Here is an 18,499-nt window from a genome sequence, read left to right on the forward strand (position 1 = left end):
CTGGTTTCTTGTCTCTTGGTTTTGGATTTCGTGCCTGTTCCGTGGATTACCCGTTTGTCTCTCTTGTCTTGTTTGCCTGATTGGACTGATTACATGCTATGACCTCTTGCCTGTTTGATGACTACGAGTGTGGAATGTGGATTACCCCTTACAAATAAAACTGTATTTGGATCCTCAATCTTCGGTCTCAGAGCAGTACGTTACATGGATGAACTAACCCTTTAACACTTCATGCCAGGATGACGAAACTCAGTGTATTTACAAGTTGCCATATCAACATTATTTGGAGAAAAATTAAAAAAATCTTTGGAAGATATCACAGAACATTTATTTAACCATAGCAAAAGTACATTTCTTACTTGCGTGTATTTTTCATCTGTTTTTGTGTTTATTTAAAATAAGAAATCCAATATTATTTGAATCTTATATCTGTTATTTAACAGTTGAGATGTTTCTTTAATGCTGATCTAACAGCAGAAGACACGAGCCGCGGTTAAACCCCAGTTGCACAGGTGGGGTGCGTTGTAACACTGCATTACAATGAGCCCCTATTAGATACGCTATTATATTCTATACTTTTATGAATTATTTTGAGAAACCATGAGAAAGAGGTGAATAATGAGTCAATGTTCAGAAATTATTAATTATTATGTTTTGAACTATGCTGTATAGCTGTGTTTAGCGATGTGTTTGTCAAACTCAAAAATGTGTATATTTTGAATGATTAAAAAATGCCATTATTTTATTTAAAAAAACTTAATTGTATTTATTGACAAAGTATTTTAGTTTGTCTTGGATATTTTAACATTAAGATATTAACGATAACATTTTAAGCTGTCATTTGGTCATGTTACAATGTACCCAACACATATGGGGCATGTTGTCACATTTCACTTTCATTCTTTCAGGGGTAAATCAAGAAAAAAAGTATACACTGTATTAATGAAACAAAACACACAATTGTACTAGACGTGTGAAATTAAATAAATACTCTGAACCCCAGGTGGATTTATACAAACTGAGAAAGTCAAAAAGTGTTCTCCCCTGCTACACTTACATTGTGTTACACAGATTTGACCACTAAACTTCAACTTCACACGAAAGTTTATAGTGTCGTGTCTTCTTACGCCGCGCGGTGGCGCTCTAGAGTAGCACCGGGGCGCGCACTCCGCGCGTGATTGATCGTTTTCAGTGCAGTCCGTCCTCGCGCTGCTCAGAACGAGGTTGCTCGCGTTCTGAACACCGAGCCGCATTCCTGTCGCGCCACGGAACGGGATATTTCAAGCGAGTTTGGGAATTTAACTATGACTAGGACATGCCATCCAAGGATCACTCGAACGTGTAAGTACCATAAAGGAATGCTCTAAATGTCTGTCTACGTTAAAATGGTTAGAAATGTGAGTGGATGTCTTCGCGGCAGTAGTTTTGGAAAGCAGGATCTTGCTGCGTTGAGACTAGACTCGTGTAGTGTGTAATTTAAGCATCGCTGTGGTGTTCAAGTGTGGAAACCAACATTTGGCGTTTACACTATCCAAAGACCACGTACAAAACTTTAAGAGCCCGGCGCGCGGCTTGTTCCCAAAGACTCGCTTTAGATACAATTTGGAGACTTTTCCACCCCAGACATTTAGACGTCTGGCTGTTTGAAGTGTGTGTGTATATTCACATAATCCAGTTTAAAAGCGCGTATGTATCCTGGAATTCAAGGGTGGGAATTTATTACCGATTACATTTCCTCGAACGCGCCGCTGAATGGAAGTGTTAAAGTATCAAATGTATCCGTTTTGTTTACCAGATCCGTTTGTATACTTTCCAAACACGTTGTAGAGTTGAACCAACTCAGGTCGCGGAGAATTCCGATCCCAGAGAAGAACAACAGCGAGCGGTGACGGATTGTGCGGGTAGGGTTAGGTCAAAGTTACCGAGACCGATAAGAAACTGACATTCCAAAGGCGTTTTTGAGAAATGCCGCACGTAAATAAAAAACGCGGGCGGCTATTTATGAACATTCCGGTTTGAAACCATATGTTGTTAAAGGGGCTATTTTTAAACTACCCCTCCTGTTTCTCCATCCAGCTCTAAGAGGCATCCTCATCTCAGGGGACCACATGTTGCTTTTGGTAAAAATCGATAGGCTCTAATTGATTTATAAATGATTCGTTTCGGTGTGTTGTGTTAAAAGGGCGTTAACAGCAGAACTGGTTATGGAAGCTGTTGCTGCGGTGCATCTGAAGGCTGTGTCTTGTCCGTGGGTGTGTGTACTATTCATTTTCTTGGTCTTCATTCAGTAGGTCTGTATGTGTGTATGTGATCCAGTGCAGTATGAAAACCATATATAAACCACTCGGAGAAGTTGACTGACGTGACCGCGTTATCTGCCCCTACATGACCATTGAGCTCGCGCAGGCGTTTTAATGATCATGGACTGGTGGGGTTTTGGTTACTGATGGTCTTCAGGGTTTTAAGGAATAGACCTTAGAAAAACGATTGGTCTCGACATCTCAGACGACTATTCATGGTCCCTGTCTTTCCCATTGTTATCACGACGTGACGGTTAGGAGCGTGACGGACATTCAGATGGAAATTGGGAATGTGTTTCCTCAGGCGTGAGGGAATCGTTTGTTTAGAAAGAAGCACGACTCCCAACACAACCCTAACGGGAATAATCTCACGGTTTGCCTATGTCAAAACGACTTCAGGCCCCGTGGGTCAGCGAGTTAAAGCCGTCTCCCTCCTTTTGGACGTGTGTAATGAATAAAATTCACATCGTCGTGCTATTGTAGTCCCAGATCCTCAATGTTGTACGCGTGTCAAATTATTTCAAAACGACTTTTAATTGTTATCAAGTAAGCAATTCCCATTAAATTAGCTAGTTTGAGGTCTCTTAGACCACACACACAGTATATAATACGAACCTGGTGTACTCTCGGGTAAACTTTACCTCGGAAAAGACCTGTAACAATACAACGTGTCTGTTTTTACCGTTGAAAATCCGTTACATAGATTCGCGCCGGGAGCAATTGTGATGTGTGGAGTTTGGTATGCGAACTGGCCCGCGTGCTGCTGGAGAACAGCAGATGTGCGCCTGCGCAGTCACTAGTGTGACTGGTTTCTCTCTGACCCACAGCCAAAAATAATGACCAAGATGAGCTGCTTTACCAAAATAATTTATCTCAGCAAGACAAAAATGATTGGAAGTAAATCGCATGAGTGGGGACATAATTATGGAGCGAAAGGTACAAGCGCTGCAGTAAATTGGGCACAAAGGGAGAGAGTCAGGCTATTGTTTTTGTTCTAGATTATTATGAGTGGAAATATGAAATAAATTTGGCCAAATGGAAGAGTAATAAATGTGTGAGGGAGAGAGATAGGATCGTCTTGGCAACATTGCTGCTATTGCATATTACAATTTGCACTACCGTGCTACTGTGATGGTATCAAATGGTAATGGATTTTATATACCACGGTACTGGACAACTATCAATGGTATTTACATGGATAATACACTCAGTGGCCCCAAAACCAACAGCAGTACCATGCATTATTTGTTTGTTAGTGGCTGGTGTTCAACTACAAGAGACTTCCCTTTGTATATTTTGTGCTCCTCTTGCGTTGTCAACATCCCAGGCTGCAGCATGAGAGCTCATAATTGTGGCATTCTGTGGCCCATAGCTCACCCTCTGTTTGACTTCTATTTATAATCTCTCTCTCTGTGCTGGTCTCTCACATGGTACTGGGTAAACGTTTGTGTGCTGGCCTGCCAGTCTATCACGCAAAGGTTTCAAGGCCTAAAATCTGACTGAAAGAAGTCTCTATGGCTGCATTTACACTGCAGGTCTCGATGCCCAATTCTGATTTGTTGACTATATCCTATTTTTTTTTTGACGACCAGCTTACATCTTCTTTTAAAAGTGACCCATAATCGATATCTGCATTTACACTTTACACTTGGCGAAACAACCCAAGTTAGAAGAAGTGCGCTGGAAAAGATTAGGTCGAAAAGGATGCAAAAATGGCACGATTTGCAATGAACGCAGACAAAATGATAATACATGCTTTTGCTTTCCCAGACCACCTTTAAAGGTCAGCAAAACATTGGAGACAAAAAGAGGAGATCCCTTGTTGAGTCATGTGATGGTGGGTTGGTGTCCACCTGAGTTGACGTCATTCACCACCGTCACTTTTTCAGTGAAGTACTACTCGCATAGACAGGGGAATATCCGATCTGTCCACTTACATGGCAGACGCTGAGACCCACGTATAAATACGCATGTATCTGATTTATATCAGATTTATTTCCACTTATGAATGAGGCCTGAAACTGATCTGAGACCGGAATCAATGTGCTTTTTTCCTGCTTACACGTTCGTGGGTCATTTCCGATCTGCGCCACATGGGAGGAGAAAACCGGAATTGGGTCACTTGAAACATGAAGTGTAAATGCAGCCAATGTCTCCTTATGATCTATTGGTTATGCTCTATAATATAAAAGGTGTTTGTGTGGTGTAAAAATATTATCTCTTATCAGACAATGTGACTCTAGAGACATATTAAGGCTCTCAAGCAAATCAAAGTAAACTTTAGGTGTCAAGTTTATGAGCTTTCTACATAGTAAAAACCCACTCGGAAAAGTCCAAATGCAGGGCTTCCTTAAGTTAAAATGAGTTTTTAAAAGGAAAAGTAGCTGCATGCATACATGGTTTTTCCTTTTTCTTCATTCATCCCTCTCATTCTCTCTCTTGTCCTAAGGCCAGTGGTGATATTAAAAAGCATTTAAGAGGTCTGGCTGTTACTGTGTTTGTTAAAGAGCAAACAGTGAGAGGTCTTCTTCACACACAGACACTGCTAACTCTGTCATCGCACAGTTTGACCTCCAGTGAAATGACGGTTCACTTGCGTCCAGACTAGTGATAGACTGATACATTGGGTGATATTTGCCCATTTTGAGATCATCGGCATTGGCTGAAAACTTTACCCACTAGATTTGTTGATGGATAATGGCCAATTTCTGTTTTCAAATGTTATCAGTGAATTTCTGCATTCATGTTTACATCTTAATTCACCCTTCGCCGCAAGTTTGATTGGCAGGCGATCTGACCAATCACATCGCTGAATCTGCCGTTTTGCCCGACAAAGCAGTCAGGAGAGTTAGTAGATTAATGTTGATGGAAAAACAGTGTGTCCTGACGTCTTTCCGCGGTTGAAACAACATTTCTTTTAGTGTTCATTCATGTTTATTTCATGCTGAAGGAAGAGATAATCGGTTCACGAGCAGCTTTAACTGAGGCGCTACAGTGATCACGACACATTAAAGAGCCACAAAACGCTATTTATTGTTTAAATTTCTTTAAAAAATTACAATTTCAAAGTTGAGACTTTGTTTCACATCAACTTCAACTTGCTCTGTCCTGTCTGTCGGCGTGTTGTCAGTGTCCTCTTTGTTCCGCGATATATTTTCTCTACATTTTATATATTTTTCTGTGTGTGTGGTGTGAGAGCGCCATGGCTTGTCGGACATAGCAACAGTAACTAAAGGGGGCGGGTCTTTGCGAACGGTCAACTGTTGCCTCATTCTCTAGTTATCATCCCATATTAGTTGACGCACCAAACTGGAGGCCGAAGACACAAACTTCAGTCAAGGCTCACGGTAGTCACAACAAACATTCATTGTGACCTTTTGCAGTCTAGCATTCAGTTTGGTAAATTACTCCTACCATTTGAATTTTGTTGATATGTGGCCTTTGCTTTGAAAGTGCATTTATGTCTTTTTAAAGTGCTTTGAACACAGAATGTCACGAGAAAATCTGATCCAGAACAAGAAAAACAAGCATTTCGAGGTTTCATTAGTTTGAAAATAGTATCACCTTTAGTAAAACTCAGAAACAGAAACTAGCTTTCAGAGGAATATATGTTTTTTCTTTGGCATTGAACACTTTGGAGTTGACGGTTATAAATGATTAATATCCAGCTTTTACCAGTTTTATTTTCATCCGCAACACTTTTAACTGTTCTTCAAAGGCCCTCCCCCTCCGCCCCCGCCCCCCCCTCTCCTGTGTGACATCTGTTATTTAGGATGAGTTGTTTTTCAGGAATGGCCGACAATTGCTGCAGTTACACCCTTCAAGGAAACCACTTTCCTGATTATATTTAAATGCATATAAATGTGAACAGGTCCATCTCTTCTCAAGACAGAAGCTTGTTGCCCACATTTTGTAATGTTGTCGACTTGGTTCACAAGTTTACACCGCTAATCGTAGGGTAGGTGCGTTCATGATAAGATTATCCTCCTCTCCGACTGTAATTCCAATCTTGCATAATCTTACGCTATTCGAGAGTTGATTCATAACTGCATGTCAACAAACGGCTTAGAGGAAGGACGTGCAGTCAGTTTTGCACAGAATGGGAAAAAGAGCTAACAAAATTACAGATGAGACAGTGGTTGAAAAGACGTGGGAAGCAGCTCACTGCCACTTTGGCTTGTTGATTTGTTTGTTTAGATTCCGGCTCCAGCTTCACCCACCCTCCTCACACCCTTTCTCGTAGTTCCACTGGCAGTTGCTTTCTTTCTTGTTAATAGTGTGCACATCTGAGAGATTTGTTTTGTAGCATCTGTGATCTCTGACACATGCGGCGAGTCGGCTGCTACACTCAAAAAAATGATTCCAGCTCTTTGCTCAGTTTATTTAAATAAAATAAGTTGAAACAACACAAATCTTTAGTTTTTTTTTACGTAATTGTCGTTTACATTCAATTGAATTACGTTAAATGAAATTACATTTGTAAAATGTTAAGTTAACACAAACCATTTGTGTTGTGACTACACAATCCATTTCTGTTGCATTGACTGAAACTGGGCTGTGGATTTCTAGTTCCCAGCATGATTTGCATAGGGATGGATCAGTAAATGTTGCAATTTAGTGCTGCTGATTAATGTGTTTTTGAAGGGAAATACCAGTTAATGTTTGATTTTCAGTTATATTTGACATTTAAAAGAGTTTATGTCAATTTTTGAGGTTACCATTATCGTGAAATGTAGACCTTGTGGTTAGGCTGTGGGTGGCTATGTGAAATAAGTCTATGATGTTCTCAATGAGCTGGAACTGTGCTAACAGTGAGAAGTTTTTTTACTTGATCATTACTTGCAGTTGCATGCTACAAATGTTACACTTGGTGTGTGAACAAGTGTTGTGTTGGCTATTAGTTTTTATAGAAATAAATAAAATGATTTAGTTTGAGGGTCAGCACATCATGTAGATCATGGAACATGTATGTGTGCACGACAGCTACTCACAACCTAACCACAAGCTCAAGTCTTCACCACAATGGTAACCAAAAATCTAAAAATATATATAGGCCTATATATTCTACAAAATATTTTAAATGTTTAAAATAACTAAACATGAAACACTTAAACTCTAACACGTCTTTCCATTTTCTTAAAAACACAGAATACTACAGTCTGAACAGCAATAGTACTAGTTGGCTCAACAAGAGTGAATTATGTTCAGGAAACATTCACAGAATATGTCAAATGAAACTGGTGTGATGTCATTCACTTAGGATGAATTTTACTCATCAGTGCAATTAACCCAGTTGAAGTTCAAATAAATCAGTTCAACTGTGTGGAAATGGGTGTCATAATTGTATTAAGTTAGACCAACAAGCATTTTTTTAGTGTATTTGGGTTTAGAGTAGTTGCAAACTTGTAAAGTGTTAAATTTTTTCACCATTAAACGGAATCGCATAATGAATGTTTCAAACAGATACTGATACATTGGTCGAGTCAGTGTTGCTGTGTCAGGCTGGATGGGCGGCTCAAACATGCAGAGCATCGTGTTTACACCTTTTCAGGGAAATCAAATGGTTTACTTTAAGGGTGTGTTCACACTTGGCATGTTTGGTTGGATTAAAACAAACTCTGGTGCGATGGCTCTGTAAGTGCGGTTAATATGGATGCCATCCGAACCAAATAAGCGGACAGAGAACTCTGTTAGATGGTATTGGGTATCACTCCACCTCCAAACAATCTCTGGTGTGGTTCGAATGAAATATGAATGCAACACGGACCAAAGACGAACCAGAAGCTGGACATGATTTCACAAAATGTGACCCTAAAAATGACAGAATACCCAGGAATACCTGTTTTTCTCATCATAGTCATGATGTTGCCCATCACATCAGGACAGGCATCAGAAATGCGTCTCCTCGCAGCAGATCTGGATTCCTGCTGCTGTTTTGACTCCTTTTACACATTTTATAAGCTCTTCATGAGTTCTCAGCTGGTCATACCATCATATGTAGGCACATACAACGAGCGTATTTAACCCAGAACACAGCATTGTTTTGGATGTTCGTAAGTTTCGTTAAACGCTTCATAAAAGATGACCAATCAGGTTGTGAAAGTATCCCTATGCCTTTAGGTTCGGTATCTTTAGGTTCGCTGTTAAAATGCCAATGTGAACTCTAAGTGGACATGGACTTTTTTTTTTTTGGGGTCCGGACCAAACAACCAAGCGAACTGAACACACCCTAAGTTGCCTCTGTGTATTAAACTGGAATTTAATACTTTAACACTGAAAAATGTTACACACTTCAGTTTAAAATATGAAAGGAGTTTTATTGTACACAGAATGAAAAGAGAGCAAAATCTGGAGTAACAAATGAATCTTCATGCTCTGAATCTGGGGTCCGTTCTTCATACCTCTGAGGTGATATGACAGATCCCAGATCTTCTAATCGTGATAACTGATCTCTGGCTAATTTGGTTCTTCAAATGAATTTGCGGATTGGATTAAAATATCTGGATGAAGTTGTCTGAGATTACTGCGTGTTCTTGTGTTCCCTGAAGAGGGCAGATGCATCGATACTCGAAACCACGATCAGCAATGCAGCGATTGGCTGGCGCAAGACAGCAATGTAATGACACAAATTAAATCAATTAAAAAATAAAAATAAAAAACGAATATCTGGACCTTTTATAAGGAAACAGCCAAGAGACCAAAACAACATCAAAGTTATAATAGATAAATGAAATGTGCACTGTTTTTTAAACATGATTCCAATTATTTATATTCATGATGTTATAATATTTGTACACCCTTTACATTTTTATTTCAATGTTGTAATTAGCAATTCATTTAATTTTATCTTTGAAGCAGATTGGTTACATGACAGCATTAATGAAAGTTTCTTAAGGGTAAAGATCAAGTTATCTGCTTCTCCTGCGCTGCGTCTAGCCATCCCATAATATCCGTCATCACTCAAAATTAATGCACGGCTCAGATTAACTGTACAGCGTGTGTGTGTAAGACTCCAATAAAATTATAAAGTAATTATTCCATCACCAATAAATCTCTAAATCAAGTGGCAGTGTCTATAGTATTATACACAACATTATAATATTATTTTTAAAATGATTATTGCCCCTGGTTCAGTAAGTAACTATTGTAATAATGTAGCAGTGATTGGGACACACTTTAAGTATCACCTCCACTTAAAAAGATGCAATCTAATCCTGTTTACATGAAATAAGCTGCTCTCAAGCAGGTTTAAGTTTACGGACCTGTTGCTATGACAGCAAGTCAACAATCAAATCCAGCTAACTGAGTTAGCGGCGTACGAAGAACGGACCCCTGGACTGCAGCTTGGGCTTGTTTGTGTGTTTTGCAGCATGTGACGTGATACTTTTTGTTGTTTGGATAGAAATCAAACAATTGTGCTGGGGTTTACTGCTGTGTGAGTCATTTTTGGGACGCACAAATGATGTGTGATTCAGATAGGAAATGATCATATATCCATACGGCTGATGTTTCTCTCCCTCTCTCGGCCAACTTGACTTCTCTTATCACTCCCACTCGCTCTGCTTTTTCTCTTCCTTGTTTTCTTCTGCAGTGCTCATCTCCTGTGTGTGTGTGTGTGTGTGTGTGTGTGTGTGTGTTCAGTGTTTGGATGTGTTTCTGGTAAGTGGTTCAGCCCCAATCTGAGATGTGTTTTTCCTTTAAATGCAGTCAGCGGCTAAAGCAGCAATCAGGAGGACTGACCTCTCCAAAAAATGTTCCGTCTTACTCTGTATTTTCTGCTTGTTTTGCAGTGTAATTCTGCTTCGTGCAGATTGTTGACTGAATTGAGTGGTGCATTTCAATCTGCAACTGTTCACAAGATCAGTGGTTCTCAACTAGTGTGTTGACTCATACACTCGTATAAATAAAGCTTCCACTTTTCGTAGTGATGTCATGTAAGAATAATTTCTGGTTCCTCAAAGAACCCTTCCTTAAAAGGTTAATTTTTACCTCGTCTACTCTAAAGAAACCTTTCCACTTTAAAAGAAGCTTTTTTGCAATGGAAAAGTTCCACTAATGTTAAAGGTTCCCCATGGAACCATCAATGCCTATGAAGAACCATTATTTTAAAGAGTGTATATTGTGGACAACATGAAACCATTGAGCCTATTTCATGTTTAAAGGTCCCATGGCATGGATTTTTTAATTTAATTTTATAATGTATTCTGAGGTGTACTTATATTGTAAGTATGATTTTTACATAATAAAATGTCATAATTTAGAAATAAAAGGCATTTTTTTCTATACTGATGTTTGCCCTCTGGCTGAATGCCCTGTTTCAAGGGGCGTGTCTGCTGTGAGACTTCAGTAAAAACGCCCACTGTTGTGATTGGCTGACATCTTTGCATTTGAAATGAGCGGAGGGGGGCGTGGTTTAACGAGGTCTACGAGGCACAAGGCTGTGCCAGAGAGACGGAGGTCACTTCTCATCAGTTCTCTCAGCACGTCTCCGTTAAGTGAACTAGTTACTAGCATATACTTCAGGTTATTCGTTTATTTCTAGTTGGAGGGACTGTCACTCATGTCAGAAAGTTAGTAACTTTAGTAAATGATGGATCAGCGCTGACTCGAGATGCGAACCGTTTAGAACGATTCAGTCCGATTTGTTGAACTGGTTCGACCGGTTCACTAAAAAGAACCGGTTCAAAAGAACGATTTGTTCGCGAACCAGACATCAATGGACCAGAGATGGAGAGATTGCTAACAAAGTTACATTGTATCTACTTGGGCTGGGCGATATATCGCATGACATTGTTAGGCGTATCTCGTCAGTAAAGCCGGTTCCTTGATTAGTAGGAAATCGCCATCACCTGCTTTCAGATAGAGCGACATTTACTACACAGAGCACACAAGCTGAGCCATATCGCATTAATTATCGCAGACGATACGTCCGTGATAATTAATGTGATATGGCTCAGCTTGTCAGTGAACTACGGCTCTGTGTAGTAAATGTCGCTCTATCTGAAAGCAGGTGATGGCGATTTCCTACTAATCAAGGAACCGGCTTTACTGACGAGATACGCCTAACAATGTCATGCGATATATTGCCCAGCCCTAGTATCTACTGAGTTGTGAGCGCTGTCAGCACAAGTTTATTTTGTTTGTATCTGAGAGTTCTGAATAAACACGAGTCTCAGTCATGCCGAGCTGTCTTCCTACTTATTACCAACTTTGTAACACATGTAATGTACCATTACAGGTGATGAACGAGTTATGAGTAAGTATTGATTATAGCATTATTTTTAGATATTTTCCTATCATATGAAAAGCGTCAGTGACGTGCATTGAGTACACAGCGCAAACAAAGACAACGGCGCAGTAATCGAATGTAATCCAGTTTATTGTGGGGATAGCTGGCTAACCCGGATACGCTCACGCTTACCCCCCTTCTGCTTAATCTCACGCCGCGTTTGGTGCCTCCGCTGTGGGCCAGATGCATTACTGGGGGTCGGGGATGTTGAAGGCCGACCGGTCAGTGCAGCCCGGGCTTCGGCGTGGGTGAAGTTTATCTCTAAAGATGTTGCTCTGCCGATGTTGAGCAGAAACTCATGACTGTAGCACATTTTAGAACAGATAGACGCGACAAGGACGTACAAAAACACTGACTCACAAGATAGAAAACACTGTTCTGTCGGGAGAGAGAGAAGCCGCAGCACGAATAATAAAGTTCTGTGTGAACTTGAAGAGTTTTTTACTACACATCAGAAATCACTGATCACAGATCAGAAGGAACTGAAAAAAGACTTCTGTTTTCATTTGTACATCCAAACACTGAGAAACTGTCAGCATTCACTCGTTCACAAGCCATGATCTCTCGAGGACAAACAAATATGGCCCTCGCATGGGCGTGCCAAATTCTCTGGGCAGAGGAAAGGGAGGTAACCGTTCCTGTTATGACGTCATAACTGGAAAATTCAAGATCAGCCCGTCTGGGCTCTCATTTTCTCAAAGGCAGAGAAAGACAGCCGGAACTCGGTTTACACCCATCAAAATTTCTAGCCACTTGGGGACAATATTCAGGCTAGGGGACCTCGTATTAATGTTGAAAAACCTCATAAAATGAAAATTTCATGCCATGGGATCTTTTAAGGGTGTGTTCACACTTGGCATGTTTGGTTGGATTAAAACAAGCTCTGGTGCGATTGCTCTGTTAGTGTGGTTCATTTGAATAAGTGTGAACGCTGCCATCCGAACCCTGGAACAAGCAGACAGAGACCGCTGATGTGTCTCGCTCCGCTTTCAAGCAAACTCTGGTGCGGTTCAAATGGAATATGAACACAATACGGACCAAAGACATGTAAACAAACCAAAAACACGACATGTCACAAGACAAGATGTAACCCTAAAAAGGACAGAATGCTCAGGAATACCTGCTTTTCTCCTCATAATCGTGATGTTGCCCATCACAGTTCAGTTCAGGAACAGAACCGCATCTCCTCGCAGTTGATCTTCGTTTGTGTGTGTGTGAGGGAGGGATTCCTGTCGCGGTTTTGACTCCTATTTTTAAGCTCTTCATGGGTTCTCAGCTGGTCATCCATCATATGTCAGTCCTTCCAGAAAAAATGCGGCCTTTTTTTTGTGATTGTTGCGGGCAAAAATCCTTGATTATGCATCCTTGATCAGGCACGTTTTCTTAAAAAATGTGATGGAAAATGCGGGATATTTATGCAATTTTATGCGATAAAATTGCGTGAACATGCAAAAACTGCGGTTTGATGTAAAAGAGAAAAAAAAGCACTACATCACAGAAAGTGCTGGGAATATTTAAGTTCTCATCTTGTTTTATTGAAGACCTTAATAAACACATGGCTCAAATTTACAAAAGATTGAGTTACAAAAATTGAGTCAAGTTCTTTACAAAAGGAATATGCTACAACTTCTGAAAAAATGAATAAATAACTTCCTGTTTTACAGAGGTAGCTATACAAAACAGACATTTGAGTGCTTCCAATGCACAAAGTGCAATCTCTTAAAGGGTTAGTTCACCCAAAAATGAAAATTCTGTCATTAATGACTTCCCCCTCATGTCGTTCGACACCCGTAAGACGTTCATCTTCGGAACACAAATTAAGAAATTTTAGTTGAAATCCGATGGCTCAGAAAGGCCTCCATTGGCACAATGCACTTTACACTCTCAAGACCCATAAAAGGTACTAAAGACGTTGTTACAAAGTCCATCTCACTACAGTGGTTCTACAATAACTTTATGAAGTGACGAGAATTAGTTTTTGTGCGCAAAAAAAACCTGAATAACGACTTGTATAGTGATTACCGATTTTAAAACACGGCATCATGAAGCTTCGAAGCGTTATGAATCAGCGAGTCGATTCATGATTCGGATCGTGTGTCAAACTGCAGAAATACGTGACTTTGGCGATCCAAACCACTGAATCGACTCACTGATTCATAACGCTTTGAAGCTTCATGATGCTGTGTTTTGAAATCGGTCAACAAACCGGGAAATTTGGCTGATTATGCATTAAATCATGCGATTGCATAATCGCGTTTTTCTGGAGGGACTGATATGTACCCCGTTCTGTGTTAAAATGCCAATGCGAACGCTAAACGAACCAAGTGAACCGAACTACAAGTGTGAACACACCCTGAAAGTGTTGTGTATTTTCTGGCCTCTGCAGTTCACGGTCAATCACTTCTTTAAAGATGTTTACCTTTTGATGTTCAATGCAAAATCAGGGTCCTGAAGCAGAACCAGTTGAGAAGCCCTGCACTAGAATCACAATGGCAGCACTGTTCTCCCCTGTGACTTCACACAGCGCTGCGGCATTGCTCTCTCTGCATGTTGCGCACACGCATGCATTCGCTCAAACACACATTTTTTCCCCTCAGTATTGTGGCGGCTCTCCTCCTGCAGTTTTAACTGCACAGACGTTTAAATAATTCAGTATCTTAAGCTCAGCTTGTAAATAATGCGAGCACACGCATTGCACTGCAGCAAGCTCTGTTTAATTTAATACAACTCAGTGCATTTATTATTGCAAAAAAAGCATGAAACAAACCTCTAATGCGAACGTTTCAATTATAAATGACACATGTACACACACTGCAACACACAGTTTTAATTATAACGTGCTCCAGCGAGAACTAATGAGATTTATTTCCTTCGCTGAGTTATGGCATTGCTCAAACAGTTTTCTTCCCATGAGCTGATGCGTTTGTGCTCTCCACACTGTGTTTGTCTTGTTTGATTGCACTAAGTGGTTGTATATCTAGTGGTGCTTTATTTCAGGGCTTGCAAGGCAGCACTGTATCCAAATGTATTTATTTTTTGGATTTCTGCAAGTAATTCACCCCAAAAATATTATTTCTTTTTTTGCAAAAGGAGATTTTAGAATGTATGATCTTCTGTTTTCCAAACAAGGAATGTTAATGCCAAAAAACACCATAATTAGTCCGTACTATTAATATTCCAAGTCATTTTGTGCCCGAGATGTGAACTTACCTAAAAGTTTAACACTATTCTTTTGCTGCCTTGTGAGCACGTTGCACATGTGCTGCTGCTTGAGACTGAAAGCAGCACTGAGGATTATATATGCATGCAAATGTGTGCATTAATGCTGTTTGCGTTTTGGCTGTTGGTTGTTTTAGAAGCGCTTTGAGCTGCTTTGCCTTCATTTATTTATTTGGTTAGCTCAAGTGAGCCGTCCACAGCCTACAATAGCAGTTGTTTTTATATACAAGGTATTTTTACTCCATGCATCATAATAACATTCCTCATGGGAAACGTTTGAGACTTGAATTTCATATGATGTTATGAGTTCGATGCTGAACAAACTATTGCTGCATCCGAAATCACGTACTGTATATTTGGTCGAAATTCTGTATATGTACTACATCCGTCATGTTGTGACCAATGGTGTTACGTCACTTCTCTGCCATTCACAAATTCTCTCCTGTAGCCTCATGGGATAGGAAAGTGTCCATGTGATGCATACTTAGGTTGAATACTATGAATTCGGACATACTACTTGTTTTTCTTAAATTATGGAAGTGGGCATGTTCAGACTTCAGATATAGGGAATGTTTCTCTAGCCAGCATTACAATACATCACACACACATATTGGATAAAATATTTCCTTTTCAGTCACAATTAACTATTGTATTGGCATTGAATGAATTGTATTATTTCTACCATTTTGTCCACCATTATGGATGGATGTTTTTTCCCCACTGATCTCGGCACAGTGTTTTTTATGGAAGCTTGTTTCCGCCACAAAATAAAATATTTTAAAAGATAATTGCAACTTTTTAGTTTACATCTTGCAAATCTGACTCTTTTTTTTCAGAATTGCATGATATAAAGTCAGAATTGTGAGATATAAAGTCATCTCTGTGAGTTTATCTCACAATTCTGACTTTATAACTTGCAAATCACATAATTCTGAGAGAAAAAGTTAGAATTGCTAGACTGGGTAAACCCAGCCCGATCTGCCGGCGATTTGATTTCGATCTGCAGCTCAGTCTGGAAACCTGTACATTCATTTCTACTGCTTCTGTTACACTTTTGCAGGAACCAATCACAGACTGGCTTATCCACCTGGCGCGCTATTGGCGGGTTTAACGCGATGACGGATAGTGATGGGTCATTGCCCGTTGATCTTGCCTCTTGTGGTCTGATTGGTTGAAGGACTATCCAATTGCGTACAGAGTCATTTGAATTATGCCCGTTTATCACGCCTCTTGTGCAGACCAATGTTCAACCTTAAATGAGCTTGGTCTGGTGATAGCCTGATAATAGAATTGCAAGATGTAAACTCGCAATCGGGAGTAAAGTCAGAATTGTGTGATTTTTTAAAAAGTCGCAATTTCCCTTTTTTATTTTTGAATCTGTGGCTAAAACAGGCTTCCATAGTTTTTACCGATTGCCTTCTCTGTGAAGGATGCATGTGATGACGCTTAGAAAGCCGCATCTTAGACGGCTGCTGTAAAGATTTGAAATGCTGCTTTGGCAGATCACTGGGTTTTGGAACAGGGCGTTTGTTTGTGTCTGTATGTGATGGCCAAAAGTAGATTGCAGTTCATGCTTTTATTCTATAATCCTTCAATGAGTGTATCAGATAACAGAAAGGCTGTTGTGTGCGTTGATAGTGTCATTTCTGTACTGTGTTAGTGTTGTCATTTCACACTTCATTGCACCTTTTAAGGAGCCTGATTTTACATTCCTAACATTCCAATGGCGTGTAATGCTGAAACAGGCAAGCGTGTGTTTGGCCAAAGTCTTATATTATAAATATATATATATATATATATATATATAATATTTATGATATACATTTTTTAATTAATTACACAATGTGGCATTTAATTAATCACAAATAAATCACATATCAAATTTGGCTGAGAAATGACCCACAAAAGATGACTTAAAGGTGCTGTATGTACGTTTTTGACTGTACTAAAGCATAAAAATAACATATGTTTGCAGATATTTAGGAAACATGGTAAATTCATCTACTTGTTCCTCTGAAAAACACTGCTACAGCCAGTTATTCTACTTTGAAATGTATTCCGTGTCGAAATGTCATCTTGTTTCGGTCTGTGCGATAACGCACGTTGCCAGTTTACCCAATAGTATTTTGACACCCCAGGTTGCCAGTTGGCGGAAAACACCTCGTAATGCAGCCATGGAAGCCAGCAAGCAAACTGGGTCAGAGATCGCAGATTCTACCCGACCTAAAAAGCCTCAGCACCCATCGAAAAATCTCTATGAACAACCCGATATCAACTCATGATAAATCAATAAATCAACTTACAGTGTGTATGTCTCCTCGCCTTCCATTGTCAATTGCGCTCGTTCCTGTTGCGTGTCCTCAAACTGGCAATTTTTTGAATTTGGACTGCAGTACCTATTTCAACCGCTAGCTGGAAATCTTACATGCTGCACCTTTAAAGTCATTATTGTGTTAAAATGAGAAAAGCATCAAAAAGTAGCTTTAGAATTTTACTTTAACATATCATTTTTACACATAAACTTTCAGGCTTCAATGGCTATGAGGTTGAGTAAATTATGAACTATAATGGGTTTTTTATTAATATGGAAAGTTTTTAAAATAAAACAATACTCTAAATAAGAAACTAAAACTGGCAGTACTGCCATTTACTGAACTGTTGTATAAAATCATTATCCCATTTGCACTTTTGCTATTTGGGACAAAAACAGCACTTGTTTTGCTTAAAGGTCCTGTTCTTCGTGATCCCATTTTTCAAACTTTAGTTAGTGTGTAATGTTGCTGTTAGAGCATAAATAATACCTGTAAAATTATAAAGCTCAAAGTTCAATGCCAAGCGAGATATTTTATAGTGATGCACCGATCATGATTTTACATGGCCGATTCCGATACCGATTTTTTCCAAGAAAACTGGCCGATTCCGATACCGATTTCCGTTTTTTTTTTTTTACACAATAAAGTAATGAAAGTATACATGAACAAGATGTTTATTTGGTATTTAACAGGCTAAATTGGCTTTTGGCTAATGAAAACAAGTCCGCAATCTGAAATTAACAGGAAATTTAATTGGAAATTAAAAGGCTGAAAGGTGAAATTAAAGGCAACAACTGCTTATTCTGCATCCAAACAAAGATGTTACTTAAATCAGCATTTGTTTTTAAATTCAGTGTAAAGAAAAAAAGTCTTTACCAGTGAAATTCAATAAAACCAAAGTATATAATTGTTCCAAAATGTTAAATCAAATAATGTTTATTGCAACGAAAAAAACTAAGATGCTACACAGCAGGTGCTTTTTAAATCAAATTAAGTCAATGTAATTTTAAGGTAAAATAAAAGGTAACACTTTAGAATAATGGTCATTAGTTAACATTAGTTAATGTATTAACTAGCATGAACTAACTATGAGCAGTACATTTGTTCATCTTTGTTAACGTTAGTTAATATAAATCCAGCTGTTCATGGTTTGTTCTTGTTAGTTCACAGTGCATTAACTAATGTTAACAAGATTTTAATAATGCAGTTATCTCTCATTAGTAAATGTTGAAATGAACAAAGATAAATAAACGCTTTATAAGTGCAGTTCATTATTAGTTAATGTTAACTAATGTAGTTAACTAATGACCATTATTCATTACCATTACCAAATATAAATTATCATCCTATAGGCTACAGAACTGATAGTATTTCATTTC

The 18,499-nt window shown here is 39.1% G+C and overlaps 1 protein-coding gene across 1 annotated transcript in view; it reads left to right on the forward strand.

The window, feature by feature from the left end:
* The first annotated feature begins 1,190 nt into the window (after positions 1–1,190).
* The window catches only part of plxna1b (plexin A1b), a 165,978-nt gene continuing 148,669 nt past the window's right edge, over positions 1,191–18,499 (forward strand). Inside the window, exon 1 of the mRNA XM_079840050.1 lies at positions 1,191–1,341. The gene's annotated coding sequence lies outside the window, so the exon portion shown is untranslated. The remainder of the gene's footprint in view (positions 1,342–18,499) is intronic.

Source organism: Gobio gobio (genome assembly GCF_949357685.1).
Source record: "Gobio gobio genome assembly, chromosome: 17".
Lineage (NCBI taxonomy): Eukaryota > Metazoa > Chordata > Actinopteri > Cypriniformes > Gobionidae > Gobio > Gobio gobio.